This window comes from Tamandua tetradactyla, chromosome 2 (genome assembly GCF_023851605.1).
Source record: "Tamandua tetradactyla isolate mTamTet1 chromosome 2, mTamTet1.pri, whole genome shotgun sequence".
Classification (NCBI taxonomy): Eukaryota; Metazoa; Chordata; class Mammalia; order Pilosa; family Myrmecophagidae; genus Tamandua; species Tamandua tetradactyla.
In genome coordinates this window covers 107,165,452-107,187,325 of record NC_135328.1, presented here as the reverse complement: position 1 = coordinate 107,187,325, position 21,874 = coordinate 107,165,452, and the positions used below count along the sequence as shown (strand labels likewise).

The window sequence follows — 21,874 nt, the reverse complement described above, 5'->3', positions numbered from 1 at the left end:
TGAATGCTTGCAACGCCCCAGGCATATTGCGTTCTCAGCTGATGCCGTCTAATATCTGCCGTAATTTGGGTTATGTTTATGGAATGAAAAGAGAAATATGTCGCATGGGCTGGGTCCAACACAGCGCAGGACCCAAGCTTCTTCACCATGGGGATGTGATCCATTGGTGCAGGGGCCCTGGGGGCTGCTGCTGTGGCACTGCTCCTGGCCAACACAGACTTGTTTCTATCCAAGCCCCAGAAAGCAACACTGGAGTATCTGGAGGATATAGACCTGAAAACACTGGAGAAGGAACCAAGGACTTTCAAAGCAAAGGAGCTCTGGGAAAAGAATGGAGCTGTGATTATGGCTGTGAGGCCAGGCTGTTTCCTGTGTTGAGAGGAGGCTGCAGACCTGTCCTCCCTGAAACCCAAGTTGGATGGGCTGGGTATCCCCCTGTATGCAGTGGTGAAGTCACAGATCCAGACTGAAGTGCAGGACCTCCAGCCATATTTTAAAGGAGAAATCTTCTTGGATGAAAAGAAGTTCTGTGGCCCCCAAAGACGGAAGATGATGTTTATGGGATTCATCTTTTTGGGTGTCTGGAACAACTCTTTCCGGGCTCGGAATGGAGGCTTCTCTGGAAACCTGAACGGTGAAGTCTTCATCCTTGGGGGAGTTTTTGAGTTGGGATCAGGAAAGCAGGGCATACTTCTTGAGCACCAAGAAAAAGAATTTGGGGACAAAGTAAACCCAGTTTCTGTTCTGGAAGCGGCTAGGAAGATCAAACCACAGACCTCAGACTTAGAGAAAAAATGATTTCACTGAAACTGTCCAACTCAGGGATAACTGGGGTACTCACCTGTGTTCATGGGATGAGTTAATGTTTCATTCGTGTCTCTAAGGAGTTAGAATCCATTTGTATCTTATTCTTAGTATGGATTATTAGAATATTTTAAAATTGTACTCTGTTTAGGCCCAATAAGCCAAAATAGCTCCAAAACAAACCTAACAAAAATCTAAAGAAATGAGTAGGGTTATTTCAGGTAGAAGCTGGCTTAAACTTGACCCTTGCCTCTTATTACAATAACAGTGCTGTTATTTGCAGTGCTTTTTATGTTCATGTCTTCAGAAATCAAGAACAAATGATTTTTTACTTAAAGATTAGAGAATATAAGGTTTTTTGCTTGTGTGTTTTCTGTTAATGACTTATTATGTAAACTAAGACTCACATGATTAAAATGGTATGCTCCAAGATGATTTCATACAGGTAACTTATGAAATGAAATCTCTTTTTCCATTGTCTTCTGGTCTAATCTCAGAGGTTTATCCTTCTAGAAGAAATGATCCTCTGGCTCTAAGAAACTATGCATCAAAAAACATCCTGTCTTTTAAAATTACCTATATGTACAAATTTTTCTGATAAACCTAACAATAAAAATATTTTTTTAAAAAAAGAGAAATATGTGTGCCATTTTCAGGAATCCCATATAAAAGTGCCCTGTTGACCCATAACTGAAGTGAAATAATAAAATTTTTTTCTAGCCTAAAACAACTTTGGAAAATACCTACATAAACTTCATTTTCCTGGAACAGGAAGTAGATATTTTAGCAAAATCCTGGCTTGTTCTTTGCTTTCTTCTCTGTTTAAGAGAATCAAAATGTTGTTTATGTTATAAACATAATCTAAATTATAAGACAATTGATGGGAATTTTTAATTTCTACCAGCCTGGAAAAAGGAAATATTTGACCAATTAATGCAAAGTATTTGTGTGACTGTTCTCCATCTCTGGTTTATTTTTATAGTGCTCCTGACTCAACCGTACAGATTTTAAGTTGTGTCGTGCTTTATATAGTAACAGCTCTGAAAAAAATCAAGGGTGCTTGGAATCATTTTTTAAGATGGTAAGACTCTCCTGCTATTATACTCCAAAGCTTTTGTTTCTTAACCAGGTGATTTGCCTTCAGGGAACATTTGGAGACATCTTTGTCACAGCTTTGGGAGAAGTGCTGCCAGCATCTAGGGGTAGAGGCTTGCCATACTGTTAAACCCCTAAAATGCACAGGAAAGCCCCCACAAAAAGGAGGATCCAATACAAAATGTCAGCAGTGCTGAAGTTGAGAAACTCTCCTCTGAAATGCATACTTTTTATGTCTTATGAATGCATATGTTATGTCTGGCCTTCTTAAAACCCTTCTATAAATAATGCTTATATATAGTGATAATAATTCAGTAAAAGATCAGAAAGTGTGTTCCACCAGCGTTAGCCCAAGAACTCTCTGTACTGTAGACAGGGCCAGTAGATCATATCCAGTTTGTATTTAGAGCATTTCAGTACCTCGTATGCATGGTTCAATTAGCAATGGAAGTTTGACAGTTATGGTGAGAATTTGAGCTCCTGAGGATTTCAGGTGCCAAAAAAATAAATAAAAATTCCTTACATTGAGCTGGAAGAATAAAGGTCAAGGAGGATTGTCCTTTTTATCCTGGATCTTTTGGACGGTACTCCTTTTTTTATTGAGTAGACATATTTTCATTTTAAAAGTTTGAAACTTTTATAGATCTGTTTTGTAACTCCTCTTTTTAACACTCTTCTTAATTGGATTGATAAGCTTCGTGAAAATGAAAGTTAACATTTCCCAATTAGATTATTTGACTAACATTATTTTTCCAAATATTATGTCTCTCTCTGAAACAGTATTTGGTTAATTGGAAATAAACTGGGGATTTGGGAAATTATGTGATGTGTCTGTGAGTGTGCATGTATGCGTTAGCCCTTTGTGCTTGACATTTAGAGTATCACCTGTGTGCTTATCTGTCTACCACTTTTACCCACCAATCTTGTCATATCTGGACATGGAACCATGTCTGTCTCCTGTGGTCTTTCTAATCCACCTCAATTGCCTGGCCCGGGAGTAGACACCCAACCTACGTGGGAATGACCAGAGTCCCTTCTTTAGGATTTTCAAACTCGAGACCAAGAGGGAATGGATTGTCTCTCTGGTGACTAAAACGGAAAGGTCTACAACCGAAGAGCTGCAGCCCCTCCAGTACCCCTTCCTGTGGGGGATGCCAGTCAGCTGCAGGAAGCCAGGAGAGGAGGATGGCGAGCCCATTGCCCTACACCTCTGGTGGTCCTAGGGCCCAGGCAACCTCTACCTTTCTTGAAATTGTCCACTGGTTCTTCCTTGGCTTCCACAAGAAGGCTTTCCAGATCTTTCTGCCTTTCTTTCTCCCCCCTTAAGCCAGTTTGAGCTAGTGTCTGTGACTTGCAACCAAGAGAGTGATGGCAGTGCAATGCCCTTACCTGAACACCAATTCCTTGAACTCCCCATACATGAACATCTCCAAAAAAAATTAAGCCACAAACCCCAGAGTGTATCTGTTTTCAGGAGGGGGTTTCTAGTAATTAGCTTGGATGGCAACAAATCGTGCACACAGACTGTTGGCTCTGCATGTGTGCTCTAAGATTGGTGTTTACCCTATTATATTCCAATTGAAGAATGTCATAAAGTTTAGCAGTGAGCAAATGGGAACAAGCTAGAACACACAGATGGGTGGTGAGAGGTGGGCTTGAAAAGATCTATATAGTGCCTTGACATCTAGGGTTTTTTAGACTTCAAAAAAATTGCTTTCATTGGGATGATAGTGAAGGGGGTACAACCATATTCCCCATTAAAACCTGGTGATGGTTGGGTATTTTTAGCAAATGAGTTGTCAGCAGAAAGGCTTCATTAGACCCATCAGGATATCTGCCCATGAAAAACAAATCCCAAACTGTACTGACAGTTTCCTTGAGCCAAAATGATGAAGCACCTCTGACAAGAGCCATATTGTGCTCCCCGTGCAAAGAGCATGAGGAACAAAAGAGCCAGTTTGATCCTCATTTGGTCAGGTTAATATTGACACAGCCTAGAAGAATCAGAAGTATGGGGATGCATGCACACTTAGAGCAGGGACTCTGGAGACTTGACTGGTGGGTTCCATAGATCAGGATGACAGTCTCCTGCTTCCTTGAAATATTGTTCAAACTTGATGATTTTTTATGTATGTATTTTTATGTATGTAAGCAGGCAGAAAATTTATTGAGTGCACCTGTGAGAGGACATGCGGACACTCTCACAAAGAGGTGAGAAAGGCAAGAGGCAATAGGCAGTGTGGGGCCATTTGCTTTTAGTGATTAGCTTTACTTACTGCATCTCCTCCTTTGTTTGGGGCCCTTCCTCCTACCCTCCCTTCTACCAGGGCTATGCCTGGTGGCAGACAGTGCACTGGGATGGGTTGGTTGGTTCCACCCTTCTCCGTAGATGACTCACTCAGGTGGGGCCCTTTGGCTCCAAGTGCTGTTTATTGCTGTTACTCTCAGAGATAGCTTTCTCCTTGAGGCCTGACCCCTTTTGGAAGTTTGCCCTTTGCTTAGCCAGCCACCACCCTAATTCTAATTCTGCATCATTTTCCCCTGAGACACTTTTTTTTAAGCTGCGAGGCATTCATTTGGGGTCTTAAAATTGCAATTCAGGGAGCACATTTTCAGGTAGCAACCCAAACAATGTCCTTCCTTGGTTTTTCCAGGCAAAGGTTTTTAAAGGAAAAGATTATACCAATTGTTTGCTGTTGGAATATATAGAAGGTATTAGAGTTGTCCTCCAAAATGGATAGTTCTGTGCTCTTTCTCTTGTGGTTTGTTTGTGGTGTTCAGACATCCTTAAGGTTTTCAGGAACATTGTTCCTTGGAGCTTTCCACATTGTAGCAATTTGTGATATCTGACTGTGACCTGCATAAGAGTAGACCTCCCAGATGATCTCCCAAATCCATTTGAAAACTCTTACCATAGAAACTCTTATTTTGTTTTATTTCATTTAACAGTTTTTATATTTCCATCTATTTCATACAAACTTTAAAAAGTTACTTCTAGTTTCTATACCCATAGCTGTATTACTTATGATTATTTTTACAAAACACTTCACTTGTTTTCTAGACCATTTCAAGCAAATGCTAGACAAGGATCAACTATTGTGGGAATAATTTATTTTCTGGGAGTATTGATAAATAGAAGTATTGAGATCATCAGAAAATTATAATTATATTGGGTTTAAACTAAGATGTTTTATAAAAGCTGGAAAAGTCACAAGTTAACTAGAAGTCTCTTTTCTATGAAAAATTCAGTAGAAAGAGTCTAACCCTTTGAGTGATGTCATCCTCAATATGAATCTTTTACCTGTACATCAAAATTGGCCAGCTATACCTTTATAATTTCCTAGACAATAGAAAATGGGGTGGGGGATGCCAGTTGAAATAGATGAAGAAAAGCACTTCCTTATTCCTTTTTAGTTGTTCAAATTGGAAATATCACACAGAACTTCGTCATGCGCCATCATCTCAATTTAGTCACAAACCACACAAAACTGGAGAAGAGTCTAGAAAATAACTCTAGTCATGTGACCAGCTAAGACTTTCTGTATCATTAAATAAGAGTATAATGAAAACTAATGGTTTTAACTAATGGCAATTTAACTATGAATTTGTACAATTCTTTTCCTGCACAGAGTGTGCCTGGATGTTCAGAACCTAACTCCAAATAGTCATTGCATCCAGCTTACAATCAAGTATCTACATCAGATTAATTGTGTTTCCTGTTGTTCTCAAGATTATAAAACAGTAGAATTTTGTCATTATGTGCTACCTGCAACATATGTGTGGACATGCAATCACAAAATTCATTAGCGAAGATTTTGAGTTCCCAGGAAATAGAAATAAATTCATAAATGTATAAAAATGAATGCACAGATAGATGGACAGATATATTAGAAACATTCATTCACACAATGATCGTGCAATCAAAGTTATCACCATGTGGTAGTTCTATTATTATTCACCAATTTTGATACCTGTTATTTTTTTATTTTAAAAAACTTTAGCCATTAAAACACTATGTAGCATGATCTCATTTTGTTATTAATATTCATTTTAATAATAGCTGCTGATGTTGAGAAGTTTATCATGTGATTATTTATTTGCTTTCCATACAGCACTTTTACTAAAATATCCATTCAATTTTTTTGTCCATTTATTAATTAGGTTGTTCCTTTTCCTGGTGCTGAGTTTTCAAATTTCTTTTTATATTCCACATATATTTACTATGTTGGATGTGTGATGTTGAATGTGCCTCCCAGTCTGTATCTTGTATTTGCATTACCTTAACAATGTCTTTGTCAGAGCAAAATATTTTAATTTTTTTATTAATTAAAAAAAATTAACTAAAAACATTTAGAAATCATTCCATTCTACATATACAATCAGTAATTCTTAAAAATATTTTAATTTTGATAAATCTAATTTGCCAATATTTTTGGGCAGGGATTTTGATTTTAGTAAGTTATCTAAGAACTCATTGGCTAACCACAGTTTACAAAGATTTCTCCTATGTTTTCTTCTAAGTGTATATAGTTTCATCTCATATATTTACATCTATGATCCATTTGACTTAATTTATATATAAAGCATGAGTTGTAGATTTAGGTTAAATTTTTGCATATGGATGTTTAGTTATTCAGCAGTTAAAAATACAATCCTGGCAGGCCAAGGTGGCTCAGCAGGCAGGATTCTTGCCTGCCATGTTGGAGACCCAGGTTCAATTCCCGGTGCCTGCCCATGCAAAAAAAAAAGTGACTTCTATCTTAGGGTGACCCACGGTGGCTCAGTGGCAGGGATCTTGCCTGCCATGTCAGAGGCCTGGGTTTGATTCCCCGTGCCTACCCATGTAAAAGAAAAAAACAAAAAACAATCCTTTCAGTCTTCGTGTCCTGGCTTCTATGATAAATACCACACAATGGATTGGCTTAAACAATGGGAATTGGGTCATGGTTTCAAAGCTATGAGAAGTTCCAAATCAAGGCATCAGTAAGGTAATGTTTTCTCCAGGATCTGTAGAAGTATGGATCTAGATTCTGGCAATCCCTGGGCTTCCTTGGTTTGTGTCTGTGTCATGTATCACATGGAGATGTCCTCTCTTTTCTGGGTTCCATTGACATCTGGCCTCTGGTTCACCCCAAAGATTTTTCCCTATCAGGCCAGAATTTCTTCACTGAGAAGCATTTCCAACTTTGTCAAAAGTTAATTGCTCAGGCTTCTGGAATGGCAGGATGAGCAGTTCAGCAAATGATAAATTTTTATATATAATCAATAGGCAAGTTTAGACTGGGCCCTCAAACCCTGCTCTGCTGGAGCTCCAGAGATTTGAGCATTCATCCCTTCATGGTCGCCAAATTGTTACAATGGATTCTGCTGCCTCATGCGCTCAATAACCCATTCCTGAGACACCAGGGTTTCCAAGAGAGAAAGAGTTTATTACTACACGTGTAACAGGAGAGCAGACAGTCTAACGGCCCAAAATCTGTCTCTCCCTCAGAGATTTTTAACTCCTCTTAATCTTAAGGGAATTTGGGGTGATGGTTCATCTTCCATAATGGCTTCAAGCTGCCAGTAGGTCTTAGGCCTTATGTGTGGACGTTGTCCATGGCTTTGCCACTGATGGTGGCTGGTTGAGCATGAGGAACAGCAGCGTACCTTCCGGTGAGAAGTTGGTTGTGAAAGAAAGGTTTCTAATCTGGAATAAACAAACTTGGTGAGGAGTATAAAAACGCAAGGGCCAATCAATAGCAAGAGGAGTAGAGAAGTGAGCACGCCTAGGAGAAGTATTAGCTCAACAGACTGAGAAAGAGGGCAGGAAATGACCATCTTTCAGGTCCAAGAGTGAATCCTAGCTGGATGGCTTGTTCCTGCTTAACTGGGGAATAAGAAGATACGTGTGACAAGTTAAAAAGTGCAGGAATGAGGCTTAGAAGGGGCTTGATTGATCAGGCTGTGGCTTTGGCTGCCATATCAGCCTAATTATTTCCATGAGAGATGTTAGCATTATTTTTTAATGGGCAGAGCAATGAATTATAGCTATTTCTGTTGGCAAGAGCTTGGAATTTAAGAGATTATTTCCTGTGGTGTTTCATTGGGAGAAAGCCTCACTTTTTCTACACTGCTGCATCCGCATGCAGGACTAGGAAGGCACAGCCTTGTGCCTTTTCCTGGTTCTAGAGCTCAGGTGAGAAAAATTAGTTTTGCTAATTGGGGGAAGGAGTTTGGCTTCACTCTATCACATGCTTTACTTTCTTTGGCTTTTTTTTTTTTTGGTTAATGAGGCTACTTTTAGAAATAAAAATATTTAACAGACTTCACCGGAAGTTTTGTCCCATTTTACTTTTACGCATTTACTGGAGTTATATTAAGTAGCAGGTAGAATATAATTTATATGCTTGCCCTGTTTCTCTTTTAAAGTTCTTTTTTTGTTGAAGATGAAGTCTGACTTATAGCTGACCACATGCATGTTTAGAAAAGAAGCCTTAGAGCAAAATAATGTAACTGACAAGCAAATTTGGTTATGATATAGATAAGTATTAGGATATAACATGGACAGTGAGAATATTGTTAAGCTTTTAGGAATTTTATACAATTTCTAAATATATGACAAATTTTCACTTAACAGAAGGATAAAACATCTCTTTTGATTATTGTAATACTTCTTAAACACCTTCTATGTAATACATTAAACTATTTTAGCACCTTACTTTTATAAGGTAAGAGAACAAATCTTTTGTAGCAGTTTTCCTTTAAGAATGAGAAGACTTGTCTTCTGAAATAAAGGATAAGGTCAACATGTAAACATCAACAAGGATATTATTTTGTATGATATAAAGTTTTCATCTTTTAGACAAAGTGCTCATATGTTTAAGAAAAACTATAACTTTTCATTAAGAGCTTTTTACTTAGAGCAGCATTGACTATGACAGACAGGATTCATTTTTATAAACTCTTTACAGCTTCTTTCAGTCAGGAGTGACTATAAATAAAACTTACTTTCTTAAACTTTTCATAACTTTCATAACTTTATCTAGGGCCTAAAGTTAGCAATTGATTCAAAAACTCACTTTCTTAAACTTTCTACGTTCATTCAGTTAGCAATGATAACAAACAAAATTTACTTTTATACTAGGAGTATGTTCATTCACCAAGTTAGCACCTTGCAAGACTGCGCTTTGAGCAGCTGAAGATCAGTAAGGTCAACTGCTAAGACATTCTTAAATGTGTGTGGGTTATTTTGAAACCCTTGGGCAGCACTGTTGAAATTTTGTCTTTAAGATTTTGCCATTTAAAAGCAAACAGGTAACAAAAAACAAATTAAAAAAAAAAAAGAAAATTAAAACAAAACAAAACATAAAGCACAAATAGGTATTGAGAGTCAGTGCTAAGAGGCTTACAAAAATGCTCCTTAAAATCTAGAACTGAGAACTAGGACACAGAGTAGGAGTCGGTTTTCAAGGAATGTTTGTAATGGGCTGGAGGCTTTCTTCCCTCCCAATAAAAGGGATGCTGCTGGGCGGGCCACGGTGGCTCAGCAGGTAAGAGTGCTTGCCTGCCATGCCCGAGGACCCGGGTTCGATTCCTGGTGCTTGCCCATTTAAAGAAAAAAATACAATAAAATTCGTTTAAAAAAAAAAAAAAAAAAAAAGGGATGCTGCTTTGATGGGGAAAGGTAACTCCAGACTTAACCTGAGTGCAGAAAGGGGCTCCTTGGTGGGCTCACCCTGGGATGCCTTCATCCCATACAGACTATATGGGTAAGGATTTTTTTGTTGTTGGGGGGAGATGCTAAAATAGGTTTAGTATTTAGTAAGGGCCTCGGGGCAAACAAGGGGGTAAACACTAGCTGGGTTTATAGTCTTAAGGCAGCCCCCAGGGAGTGAAGGAGACCTCTCCCTAGAAGGGGATGGGGCATTCAGGGACAAAGAGAAATTGATGGGGCACTAGAATGTCCTTGAGCCAGCCTACAAAGGAGAGGGTAGTGAAGATTTTAGTTTTGGTTTTATCATTAACTCCCATAGCTAAGGCAAGGCCGAGTGGAGGTAGGCCCAGGGTGGCAGTTTAGGACAGAGTGGCTCCAGTGCTAATTAAGAAATTAATAATCTTAGTCTTCTTCATTTGCCATGAGCAGGGCTCAAGGGGCTGTCCTGCCCTTCTTTGGGAGACAGTGCTGATTCTGGGCCTGAAGCCTATATTGGTGGTACCTGGGGCAAGGCCCTGGAGAGTCCCAAGGTTAAGGGTCATCTAGAGGGTTCTGGCACCCTCTCTGCCAGTGTCCCTCTGAGCCACAGTTGATGCAAAGCCTTTGGGGCTTGAAGCCACGATTTGGGTGGCCTCGAGAGGACAGGGTGCTATTAACAGCAACTGCAATAAGCTGAGCCTATTCTCTGTTTTTTGCTTATTTCTCTTTGCCCTTTCCTCCTCCTTGGCCTTGTTTCAATTGTTAAAGACAGAAAAGGCAGTTTTTACTATGTCATTAGTGAGAGTTTGTAGGCCCATAGAGAGCTTTTGCAGCTTTCTCCAAATGTCAGGGGCAGAGTGGCTGTTGAAATAGATGCCCAACAAAATGTGACCTTCCTGGGAATCTGGGCTTACATTAGTAAGTTTTTAAGGCTTCCACTAGCCTCCCCTGGAACAGATCCGGTTTTCCTCTTTTTTCCTGAGTGATTTTCCTTAGCTTATTACAATTGACTGGCTTAGTGGCACATTTTTTTATACCTTTTAACAACCAGGTATTTTTTCTCTAATGGCAATTGAGATACAGACCAAGTACAAGCTACAAGTCCCTCTCAGGTCTTTGTTTTTGATAGAGAGCTATAAATATTTGTGCACAGGGAATTTCTGACTACTTTCCCTGTCTTTTACAGACTGGAGGATGGTATGTAATTGAGAGTCCCATTGAAGGGCTATGCTTCCCCATCTTTTAGCTTGTTTTGACTGTTGACATTTCCAGTTTTCTCTGGAAAAGTGAGCCTTACTAGCACCAATGTGACCACGTGGCACCCCAGTATGCATCAGAACTGGATGTTTTCTCTCCACCAGCCCAATCACTTGGGGACACTGAGAGTAAAGTCGCCACCATCCCCAGGACAAGTCACTGGGCATCCCTGGGATGTGATTAGACTTGCATTCCCAAGGTGGGTGTACTTGCCCCACCTGACAGAAGTTTCAGCTGGGAATACCTTCCTCCTCTAACTTTCCTGTCTCCTGAGGGCTGAAAAGAGAGCATAACTTAGAAGAGAAGCTTTACATTCAGCCGCAGTGGGTTTTAATAGAGACTAAATGAGAATTTGGGGCAGAGGAGTATTTAAAATATCTGCCTCCTTCCATAAAGAAGAGTGATGAGGAAGAAATTTTTGATAGTCCTCTTTGTATAACTTAATTTGCAAGAGGCTTTTATGGGTTTGTTCTGATACAAGGCTATAAAGAGCTGGAAGGATTTTTTGCCACTTGTCTTCCCTCTTGCAAGAGATTTAATTGTAAGAGGGTTATAGTTGATTGTCTTATTCATGGCCCAACATTGGCCATCTTCCAGATGATACTGCTAGGCAGTATTGCAGTAGACTGGGAACACTACCCATTTCTAAGGAAGAAAGAGAAGGAAATATCAGATTTCCTTACTGGTGCCCAGCATCCTAGGTCATCAACCTGCCATTCCAAGTGCTAATCCCTTAGGCCCATTGGATTAGGCTCCCTATCCCCAGACTTCCCTGGGGTCCTCAAAGACTCAGGAAGTGGATGGCCTGGTACCATCCTGAAGCTGCTGAGCTAACCCATTCATCTTCCTAAAAATGTTTGTGCCCTTAACTTACTGTCTAGATTACTGCTTAAGAGACTAGAAAGGATCTGCCATAAACAAGGACATTTTAGGGAGGTGATTTCCCCGGGTGTTGCCATGATCAAGCTAGAGGGAAAGAACATGTGGCAAGGAAATTGGGCTCCTTTTAAGAACATGGCTTAGTATGTTTTTTAGGCAATCAGAGGGGGTTAGGTATGGATATTGTCCACAAGCCAAAAGTCAGGCTCCCTCCATCCCTTACAGTACATATTTTTTTAAGAAAGCGAATGTACGCGCAACAGCCTATCCTCCCCAGCCAATGGTTTCTTCCTGCACTGGGTGACATCTTCAAGAGGGCTAATAGCAGAACACACTGAGACAAGAGATATCATAGTGGACAAAGAGGTGGTAAGACCTGGAGAGAAAAAATGATGAGCTGGTCATCAGCATAACACTGTGAGTGAGCAGAGAGCAAGAGGCCCTGTGTGCCAATTTTGAGATGAACCAGGGGATTAACATTTCTTACAGGTTCAGCTTACTCCAGTCAAGATAGCTGGGGCTTTTGCTTACCCTGCAAACCTCACTTTTGTCTTTCGGGGAGAGACACTCCTATTGAAAATACTCAATTCCGTTGGTCCTAAACCAAAGGTGACTCCCAGTCCAGATGGTCAGAGAAGAGAACTCATTCCTGGCTGGTTCGCCAAAATATGTTCCCGGATTGCAACTTCCAGGTTCTTGGCCATGCCACAAAAAAGAATTCAGAGGTACAGCACAAAAAGTAAGCAGGCATAAAATGTGTTTTTAAAAATACACATATGTAAGATGATATCCAGGAGTGTGAATCTCCCTGGCAACATGGAACATGACTCCCATCAATGAGCCTGGCCCTAGCACTGTCGGATCAACAACGCCTTCCTGACTAAAAGAGGGAAAAGAATTGCAACAAAATAAGGTATTAGTGGCTAAGCAGGTTTAAATAGAGTCAAAACTATTCTGGAGGCTACTATAATGCAAGTTTCAGCTAGATATTGCTAATTGCCACAGTTTGCCAAACCAAACCAACATCATTCCTGTTAACCCTAAAGAACACCCAGGGCTCTATCTGAGATCCTACAAAAGTTTCACACACTAAGTTTACTTTTTAGAAACTAACAGCTTCAAATGGTTCAGAGGCCAGCTCAGTCCTGAAATCCAGAGGAGCCAGCCTCTCCAAGAACATCAACCTGTTTCATCCCCTTATCCCATAATGTTAACACCCCTTTTCAACATGAAAAAAATTAACATGGACATAACCCAAATATCCCTAAAGATTGGGAGTAAGATCAAAGGAGAAAGAGGACATATAAAAGAGAAGTTAGGATTTAACAAGAGTATGACTACTGAATCATTAGACTAATATTTCTCTTTTAGTCTCCAGTATCTTGGAGCAGCTGGAAGGAAAAACCTGAAATTGTGAACCTGTAACCCATATCTTACTTTGAAATTTATTGCTTTTGAAATACCTTACTTTGAAATCTGTTCTATAACTACTTGTTAAAATGTACTTTGAAATTTATTGCTTTCGATATATATATTTCAGTATAAAAAGGTTAAGAAAGGAACACATAAGAGGACATGTGGGCATTCTCGGAAACACAGAGGCAAGGAAGGTGAGAGGATGATTTATTTTTTTATTTTTCATTGTTATTTTTTGGCATGGGCAGGCACTGGAAATTGGACCCGGGCCTCTGGTGGCAGGCAAGAATTCTGCCACTGAGCCACTGTCGCACTGCCCACAGATGATTTATTTTTAAACGAAAAATAAGTAAAGCTGTAAGTGTTTGGGCTCATGGCTCAAAGAAGCCCATAGGTATCATTTTCATTCATTTACACATAATTATGAAAATAATCCTTGATTCATCATTATCGTTGTTGTTTGGTAACCAGGGTGTCGCCCAGGTTCTACCATTCCAAAACTACAGCGGGTCTAATAAGTGGGTTTTCCATTATGCGTATATCCTGAATTATTCTTTCCCATATAGAAATAGTTATAAACCTAAATGAACAACAAAAAAAGAAGCCCTTAAGGAGAACAGTCTAGACCCTTTAAACAGTATCCTCAAATTCAGATGGTATTGGAATGTTTTGAGATTACAAGTCTGTTCTTAAAAAGAAAATGTAAATTAGGCTGGCTGGTTAATGAGGTGATGACTTATTTATCTTTAAGTGGTTGTGAGAATTAGCCTAGGAACACTCTTCTAACAAGTATAGTATTTAAGCATCTTTTTCCAGGTCAACTCTCTGTTGGTGTAATATTGGTTCTCTTTATGATTGAGACAGTGAGAATGGAGCAAGATTCCACTCACTTAATTTCAGGTTGGCCTTCACTTCAAGAAGTTCTGAACTCAGTGCTTTTAGATGGATTATCCCAACTTCTTTCTGTTTCTTTCCTCCTCCTCCCTCCATAAGTGATATGGTTACAGAAAGTAATAAATACTTGCCCCATGATATGAAAGCAGTGATCTTCAATAAGCATTTGCTTGTCTCCTCTATTCTTGAATTCTTCAATCCAAATGATGACCTTTTTACACGAGTTGATGCCCAACCTAAACCAAAGCATCTGCACATCAACAACATTATTATAATAGTCATTGACAGTTGTGCCTTAACAGGAGGATTTAGGGGTTGGAATGATGTTCGTATTTTAGGTTCCTCCCATGCAGATGCCTGAGCCCTCTAAGTAAAAAATATCTCTATTATCTCATCCCCTCAAGCAATTAGGATTCTTGGTTTTATGTGGGTTTCTAAGCAGAATAATAGTGATATTTGGGAACATCGTTAGATGATGAAATTTTTATATAGTAAACATAAAGTGTGATTCTTCCATTGTTTGTGTGCCTATAACTACCGGTGGGGGGGGGGGGGGGGGCTGTGAGAATAATTCTGGAAAACCAATGATTATGCCATTTCTCCTGCTTTCTTTCTTTTATCCTTGTGTGTACACATGCATGCACAACAACTTTTCAAAAGAACATATTCCTGCTGGAATATTAAAACATTCTTCTTTAGAGTATTAACGCTGGGTAGTTTTTTGTTTTTTTTTTTTTTTTGGTGTTGGGCTCATTTATATAGTTAATGGCCATCTTACGTTTGTATTTTGTCAAGCAAGTAAGAAACTAAAAATTGATCATAAAGCATGATATCAAATGGCAACAAGGAATCATCAAAATTTAAACAGTGCAGTATTTTGGGCATATTGTCAAAATCAAGGATGTGGCTTGCTTGTATATATTTTTATCATGAAAATAACATATATACAAAAAAGCAATAAATTTCAAAGCAGACTGCAACAATTAGTTATAGAACAGATTTCAGAGTTTGGTATGCGTTACAGTTCCACAATTTTAGATTTTTCCTTCTAGTTGCTCCAAGACACTGGAGACTAAAAGAAATATCAATATAGTTATACTCATTTGTTAAATGCTATCTTCGTTATAACTCTGCCTTCTCCTTTGATCTTTCTCCCAAGGTTTAGGGGTATTTGGCTATGCCCATTCTAACTTTTTCATGTTGGAGGGGGCTGTCAATAATATGAGATAGGGGGATGAAACTTGTTGATGTTCTGGAGAGGCTGGCCTCTCTGGGTTTTAAGACTTGTCTTGTCTGGGAACCCATCTGGAGGTTGTAGGTTTCTGGAAAGTAATCATAGTGCATGGAACCTTTGCAGGCTCTCAGACAGAGCCTAGGTGTGTTTTTTTGGGGTTGGCAGGAATGGTTTTGGTTGGGGTTTGGCAAACCATGGAAATAGCAATATCTAGCTGAATTTCGCATGAGAGTAGCCTCCAGAGTAACCTCTCAATTCTATTTGAACTCTCTCAGCTACTGATGCCTTAATTTGTTACAATTCTTTTCACCCTTTTGGTTAGGAAGGCATTGTCGATCCCACAGAACCAGGGTCAGACTCAGCGCTGGGAGTCATTTCCCTTATTGCCAGGGAGACTTTCACCCCTGGATATCATGTCCCATGTAGGGGGGAGGGTAATGATTTCACTTGCAGAGTTGGGCTTAGAGAAAGGCCACATCTGAGTGAGAAGAGAGGTCCTCCAAAAGTAGCTCTCAGACGTGCCTATAGACAGGCTTAGCTTCTCCACTACATAAATAAGTTTCACAAGCGCACATCTCAAAATCAAGGGCTTGGCCTATTGACTTTGGAGTCCTTAATATTTAAGACAATAATTGCTTATATATTGGCAATACTAAACAAAAGTGAATGGACTAGCAGAAAACTTTTTTATTAAGATCAATAATTAATTGGGAATAGCTATGGTAACGAAAAATTGTCTCATTCAAGGAGAACTTAGGTGTTAATGTTTAGAGAACTTGGTCTCTAAAGACAGACAAAACTGAGTCCCATTTTTCTCATATACAAGCTGTTTTGTGTCAGTTCAAAAATCTTCATTTTTTCAATGCAAAGCAGAGATGTTACCCACCTTATAGGGGCATCTTAAAGTTTAAATGAGATGTTACAAAGCATTTATACAGAATCAACACTTAATTAAATTATGTTAGGCAATATACTATTGTTAAAATGAAAATTACCTTGATATTATGTATGTTACACGATGGTGTTGTTTTTTTTTTACATGGGCAGGCACTGGGAAGTGAACCTGGGTCTACCGGCATGGCAGACGAGAACTTTGTCACTGAGCCACCATTGTACCACCCTACACACTGGTTTTCATACTGTAGTATTTTTAATTTTCAGAGCATCTTTTCATAAAAGGGCCCCCTCTTTAGCTGTGGGAGAATGATAATACATATTGTCTGACTATTTTCAAGATACATGGTATAATATAATTCTACTAGATCCAGTGAAGTTTTTGCTACTAAAATGCCTTGGCTAGTTCATGAAATTAAGAACAATAGAACGTAAAAAAAAAAAAAAGGAAGATGTCCAGTGAAAACATGGAAAATATCTTTGCTTACCAATTAAAGAATGCATGAGAAACAGAATAAATAAACTCTCTTAATTTATGCATTTAGTGTTCTCATAAATCATTTCCTTGTCAGAATTATCAGACTTTATTCTTGCTGAACACTTTAAACATCATAATGGAATTTTGGTAGCATAAATCATAAAGCTTTTAGTTAAAACATTTGTGTACATGCATCAGCATTTTTCATATATCTTGATAAAAAAATAGTCCTCAGTCAAGAAATAAATCTGTGCAGGATATAAATGTCAAACTCTACTCTGAAATTTCAATAACTCAGCAAATTATGGGTTGTCAAGCTGAGTTTCTAAGCCTTACTATTCACAAAAACGAAGCTAAAGAAATTTGTGTTTTAATCTTGGATATGATTTTAACCTATAAGTACAATACTTACAGGCAATACCTGCTCACTTCATTTTTTCTATTTTTTGCAAGAAAAAAACATTTCATACATAACAAATCTGGGAATGCTTGTCTATAACATCAGAAAATAATTTATTTCATTTAATAAAAGCCTTACTTAATATATTTAACTTGTAATTTGAAAAGGAAGCAACTGTCTTGGATTATATGTGTAGTCAGCCCATCTTTAGAATGCTGGGCCTAAAAGGAAAGTATTGGCACGAGGAGTAAAATCTACTGAAGGTCACTTGGCACTTGGGAGAGAATCTGTGGAAATGCTAGAAAAGATTCTATCCACAGTGATTTACTAAAGAAAAAAAAAATTACCATGCTTTTTTTTTTTGCTTTAAAAGCTATTTTTGTAATAGCAAACAAAAGTGAAATTCATTGAGTATAACTTGGAATTAAGGTTAAATAGTTTGTAAATGAGATAAATGCTACCTTACCATTTTTGTCTTACATCATTTAAAAATGATTTTGCATATTCAACTTTGTGCAACTTCTGCCATCTCACATCTATGAATTTTACACATAAATCACTTGAATGACTTAAAAATGTGTGTGATTATCATTAGAAAGTTCACATATATTATAAAATATATAATGTAAGGTGATGTGATATGAATAACCAGCTCCTAAACAAAGGATCTTGTAAACAACATGCTGTGGATCGAATTTATCCCATGAATCCTCAGAATGACCATTTTATGGCTTAAGTACCAGGAAAGGAAAAGAGACCTAATATTTATTGTCTCCTAAAGGCCAGATATTGGGCCAGCCTTTTTCTGTATATGCTTAATTTTCACAAATGACCTTTGAGATGAGGAAAGTAAGGTCAGAGAGATGAGGCAACTCATTTAAATCACCCAGCTATGAGTGGCAGAGCCAGGGTTAACTTAACACCCAGCTACTCCAGAGCCTGTACTAGAAATTGTGGCATTCCCTAAAGTAATGGAGAGACACAACAAGATTTTAGACTAGCAGTTTGGCTATGCTATGGCAATTTTAATAGAAGGGTGTCCATTGATATTAGATTTAAATCATATTACTTAAATGCATGTAGAAGCAATGTTCTATTTATATATGATTATAGGTATGATTTCCACTTAATACCATGACATGAATGTTTTCTTGCATCTTTAAGTATTCATTGAGAGCATGGTTTTTAATAATGGTGTAATATTCTTTTGTGTGACTATTCCATACCTTTTTTTAACATTTTTCTATTGTTGAACATTTAGATCATCTCTAAGTTTTACTTATTCACGTAATAATCTAATGAATAACTTTATTAGATAAACCTTTGCATGCATATTTGACTATTTCTTTAGATTATTTTTCTAGCAATATATGAGTGTAAAATAAAGATATGATATGATATATATAAAAATATATATATGAGTATCCATTTGGGAATATTGACCAAAAGTAAGAAACGATGAAAAAAATTCTTATCGAAGCATTTCCCTGATTATTAATAAGTTCAGATATTTATTGGCCATTTGTATTTCATACATTGTGAATTTTCTTTTATGCTTTTTAACTCTTTTCCTTTTGGTTTCTCTCTTATTTCTTACTAATTTATAAGAACTCTCCTCTTGAGGACATTGAACCTTCCTTCTTTAAAAAAGTCAATAGTAAATAACGATAATTGCATTAGGAAACTTCTGAGTGGGGTTCAGAGAGAAGAGTGTCAGGATTCCATCTTAAAAGGGAAATATAAATACATTGGTGTTGTGTAGAGAAGTGATCATGGGGAGGCATGTGTGGCAGAGCAGTTCAGGTAAGATGTGATGGTACCGGGACTAGGACATGGAGAGAAGAGACATTTTCAGGTTTGAGAAGTATTTCAGTGGTAAAGTTAATAGGGTTTGCTGATGGATTAGGTGAGGAGTGGGGAAGGAGAGCAAGAATAATTCCCAGATCTTTGACTTGAATAACTGGGGAGACAGTGGTGCTGTTTAATGATATGGAGAAAATTGGGAACGAGGTGGGTTGTATTTTATTTAAGATGCTCATTAGACAGTTACATAGAGATATCATGTGGAGAGGCAAGGTTAGCGCTCAGGGAGAAGCAGATTTGGCTGTCACTGACAAATGAATGGTTTTAAACCCCTGCGACTAGATGAGATAACAAAGGGGAAATATATAGACAAAGAAGAAAAAGGAGTTGGAAAACAAATTCTGAAGCACTGAACATTTAGAGGTTACATGAAAAAGAGGGACCAGCAAAAGTGATAGAGGAATAGCCAATGAGTTGGGAGAAAAACAAGGAAAGAATGAAGGAGTTGAGTGTTTCAAGACTGAGGGAGGGTCAGTCCCATGGAATTCCATGAAGTCAAATAGGATATGAACAGGAAAGTGACTTTTTGGGTTTAGCATCCTGGGAGTGATGGCACTTTTGAGAAGAGAAGCTTCACTGGAGCTGGAGACAGAAACCTGACAGGAGGGACTGAGGTGAAAAACATATGGACAACCCAGCAGAGTGGCTTTTTCCACTGTCAAGGAATATTCCCATTTAAGCACTCAAATGTTTACAAAACATTCTTTAGATCACTTTTATTTTGCATGATGCATTGAAATATTCAGCCTATAGCATAAGCATTAAATCTTTCAGATCACTGGAAGAAGAACTAAAATATGGTTTCATGACAGGATGGAATTTTCTACTGTTTGCCTGTGTACTTCCAGTCACAAATATAATGAATCTTTTGGGCACCATCACTGCCTCAGGCATGAAGCCAGGTTGTTTCCTGCTTCCTTGCCCTGTTAGAATCCTTGAGATCAGCGTCTTAGCTTTTGGCTGGGAAATTCCAAAGCTTCCCGGCCCCTTACCCCTCCCCCATCTCCCGATCTTTCCACTCATTCCAAAACTAGGAACTACTCAGGAAAAAGCACTGATGATCTCTAAAAACCACGTTTAATGATTGAATATGTTGAACCATGGGTGACAAGGGGTTGTGACAGGGACCAAGTCCCATCCTTCAAATGGACTCATACTCTGCCAGTCCATTCCAGGCTGGATAACTTCCTAAATTCCATGCAGCAATCATAGACTAGGATCAGATTTCAAACACAGAAAGTGTATGTGGGGGTGGGGAAGTGGATGGTTAAGGGCGATCCTTTCCTTCTATTTTCTAAAGAAATTTGGCAAATTGAGTGGGATATACATATATGTGCATATGTATGCATGTATATAATTTTAACTTTTTAACTTTTTTTTTTAAAACGTTTTGGACACACTCGAGCAGATTAACAAATAGTATTTGTATACATGTAACTAAAACAGTGATTTATCAGGTAGAAGGCAGATGGGGAAAATGAAATGCCAACCTGTATCTACAGTTGTGTTGTGTTGATGATGAAGTGCTGTTTATTCAGGGCCAGCCTAGCTTGTCAGCAACATGAGAGCCATCACAGCACATGACTCCCTGTGTCGCTAGAAGACAATAATAAATTATCTCCTATGCAAACAGCACCAGCATAAAAGCAGAACAAACAGATTCTGCCTCCGGATTCCTGAACATTCTCACTCATTTCCTTGTTTCACTCCGGTTTAAACATAAAATTCATGACATCATAAGGCCTGAAAGACCCAATCTGATTTGGACAATTTTATTAGGGGAGACAGAGCAGTTTTTTGATGATCTCTGTTTTGAGATTACTATAAAATGTCTTTTGTTTCCCTAACATCCAAGGTGATTCATATAAATTCTTATTGTATCAATACTTCATTTGGTCCTGTGGAATTTGGGTTACCCAGAGGAAAATAGACAGTGTTACCCAAGGGAGATTTTTATCATGAGGTACAGAATAAAAATACAAATTCTTGGATCCAGTCCCCAACCTGCTATTAAAGTGGCCCAGAAATACATACCCCAGGCTGGTTTCTATGATGAGCAGAGTGTGAGGAAGAGGAGCTGAGGGAGTAATTCAGTCAGTACAAGTCAGGTGACAGTGCTAGAGGAGAGAAAATGAGTGTCAAATGCAGATTCTGCTGGGGGAGGAGGGTCTGGGGCGTGGCCTCAGAGTCTGCATTTTTAAGCTACCAGGTGGAACTTGGAACCACACTTTGAGTGGCAAGGTCCTGGAGCCATCTTTTTTTTTTTTTTTTGTATGCTGCATGGCAGGGTCACATTTCATTCTTTTTCCATTAGAGTCATCGTTTTAACATGAGAAGAGTCCATACAGGTGAGGACTCCACCAGCATTGTTAAAGAGCAAATATTTCACAAGTATGGCTTTGAAGAAAACTGATTTTCCTGGATTCTTATCTTGATTTTACATAGCAGTAAAACCAGAAGTTTGAGTGACCCAGAAGGCAGTGTTATGATAATTGCTGTTATGTGTGAAAATCTCTTAGAAATGTGCATCTTCTTCCAAGGGTATATACATGTATTTTGGGGGGTTTATGTACATACTGAAAAGAACATTTTGAAAGGAATATTGTAAGGTTCTTGTACCAAAGCATTCAATCACTAGCCATCAGATGTAGGCATCTGCTGTTCATTCTTGTTTTCCTTCAGGACCATTCTTCTTTTACAATTCATAACAGCAGACAGCTCAGCCTTGGTGTTCTTAATTGATAACACCAGATGATTAGAAATCAGTTCATCTATTGAGTGCTGTTTGAGTTTGCTAAAGCTGATGAAATGCAGTATGAAATGGGTTGGCTTTCTTTTAAAATATATTTTTGAGATATCTTCACACACATACAGTCCATGCAAAGTATGCAATCACTGGCTCACAATATCATCACAGAGTTGTGTATTCATCACCATGATCATTTTTAGAACATTTGCGTCACTCCTGAAAAAGAAAAAAAAAAA

At 38.4% G+C, this 21,874-nt stretch overlaps 1 protein-coding gene and 1 pseudogene across 5 annotated transcripts in view; both read left to right on the top strand.

Annotated features, from left to right (window-relative positions):
• PRUNE2 (prune homolog 2 with BCH domain) overlaps positions 1–21,874 on the top strand; it is a 292,485-nt gene that overhangs the window by 174,069 nt on the left and 96,542 nt on the right. The gene's annotated exons all lie outside the window — the stretch shown is intronic.
• LOC143661374 (peroxiredoxin-like 2A pseudogene) lies at positions 133–3,633 on the top strand (annotated as a pseudogene).